Here is a 2,395-nt window from a genome sequence, read left to right on the forward strand (position 1 = left end):
AAATGAGTCAGTAAAGAAAAAGCACACTTGGCCAGGCACTGGCCTGTAATCCTAGCACTTTTGGAGGCTGAGGCTTGAGGATTGCTTGAGGCCAGGAGTTCGAAGCCAGCCTGAGCAAGAGTGAGACCCTGTCTCTCCAAAAAATAGAAAAATTAGCCAGGCATGATGGTACATGCCTTTAGTCCCAGCTACTGGAGAGGTAGAGGCAGGAGGATCGCTTGAGCCCAGGAGTTTGAGGTTGTAGTGAGCTATGCTGACACCACTATATTCTAGCTTGGGGGACAGAGCAAGACCTTGTCTCCAAAAAAAAAAAAAAAGCACACTTATATGACAATGGAAAAAATAAGTATTAAGTATGTTTGAGCAATGATACTTTTACAAAACAGCACTGCCTGAAAATAATAAATTGTTGAAAGGTGAATAAAAAGGTGGCACCTAGAGTTTTCCCAGTTGCTAATTGCATCTGCAATCTCTCTCTCTCTATCCACACATATACACAAACACACATATGTACACGCAAATATAGTATATATTAATTCCTGCTTCTTTTGTACACAGTTATATATGGGATTTATCAAATTGATATTTGAATGCAACTAACATTTTGGTGCATAATAAATTCATATTGGTCTAACAGCAACTAGAAATAAAACCAACTTCCAGACTCTACTGGAATAAAAACATTTACACACCAATTTTACATTTAGTATTAGACAATGTTTAATGTATTAATATGTCCTGTTAAACACTGACTATTCTTTATATCCATTAATAACTGTAAAAGTTGTGTAAGAAAGAATCTGCCTGCTTATGAAATTAAATAATATTTTAAATATTTGGAGTCATATAAAAAACCTGAAGACTGCTTTTAGCTCAGATACTATGTGTCATGTTCAGTGGCATGATGTGCTTTCATCATATTTTTGGTATTTTATAAATTTTGATAAAGTAATACCCATTAATATCTCTGTAGACTACAGAGCTGACACCAGCTAAACTTTCGTTCACATTGTCAGGATTCATATTGTCAGGATATTTGTGTACAAATATTGGTGAACTTAACATTGAGTGTTCTCAACTTGACCAACCTTCATTAAGAGTTCTTTGCATTAAATTGTTAGTTGATATTAGATTACATAAATTATGCCTGCCATGTTTATTTCTTACATGTAAATCACCTACTTCATGATTTTGTTTTATATAAAAGTATCCACATAATGTCCATGTAATAAGCATTTGTTTAAGGCATAGAGTTGAAAAGAGTTATGAAGTCCTCAAGAAACATATAGGATAGTGGGGGAGATCAGTATATGCAAAAAGACATGCAGCCTTAGTTTATTTGCTTCATGTTCCTTACTGGGGACTTCACTGGGCATTGACCTCATGCTGGGCTCTCTAACCACCCTCACTCATAGGTCAGAGGAAGATAGAGACAGACACATACAAATCAGGATACACATTATAACACATGCTGCATTGCGATGGTAAACTGTACTTATGTGAGCTGAATACTGAAGAATGATTCAGTATTCATTACTGAATAAACAGGGAGTAAAAGGTATTTCAGACAGAAGTCCCTGCATACAAGGCCAGGAAGACCTTTCATTCTTTAGAGATCTAAGAAGTAGGGGAACAAGGGAAACCCTTGCTAAGTAGGCCTGAATCAGATTCCTTCTATAAAGGCATTTCATGCTGACGGCATGTGGAGAGCACATCTTTCTTTTGGAAAGATTTATTATTAGCAGTGAAAAGGAAGGCAGTAATGACATACAAGAAACATTTTAGGGACAGAAGAGACTACATCGTGATTAACTGGACATGAGAGAGAGTAGTAGAGGAAGATGCCTGGATGTCTAGTGCGGACATTAGAAGGCGTTAAGGCTTTCAGCTGAAATAAGGCATTGGATGAATTGGTGCAAGTATGGGGTAGGAAAATCACAATTTCCTTTTTATTACATATAACTGAGATTATGACAGGATATCTAGATGGAGATGTGAGAGTACTTATCCTGTTATATTGTAGTTTTTTTCATGCATGTCTTACCTGTGTACTCTAAGCTCGGTAAGGAAGGAGTATTTGCTTTCTTCATCTTTTTATTCACACTTTCTATAATATCTCTTAAGATGTTGTAAAAGCTCAAAAATATTGTAAGAGGAATAAATCAGGAGAAATGAATAAATGAATGAACAAATAGTTGGAACACAAGTAAATAACTATATGAAGTGGATAAAAGCCTAAGAAATATGAAAGGAATTTAGCAGAGATATCTTTTGCCATAGGAATCTAATATTTATCCCTAAAAATGCTGTCCTTTGAAAGATGCACATAATACACTGAGAAAACTTGTATTGGTTTCAACATATGCATGACTTAAAATGGAAATTTATATTAATA

General features: G+C 35.3%; 1 protein-coding gene across 1 annotated transcript in view; it reads left to right on the plus strand.

Moving 5' to 3' along the window:
• The window catches only part of MMP16 (matrix metallopeptidase 16 (membrane-inserted)), a 325,438-nt gene that overhangs the window by 166,124 nt on the left and 156,919 nt on the right, over positions 1 to 2,395 (plus strand). The gene's annotated exons all lie outside the window — the stretch shown is intronic.

This window comes from Propithecus coquereli, unplaced genomic scaffold (assembly GCF_000956105.1).
Source record: "Propithecus coquereli isolate 6110/MARCELLA unplaced genomic scaffold, Pcoq_1.0 Scaffold2, whole genome shotgun sequence".
Classification (NCBI taxonomy): Eukaryota; Metazoa; Chordata; class Mammalia; order Primates; family Indriidae; genus Propithecus; species Propithecus coquereli.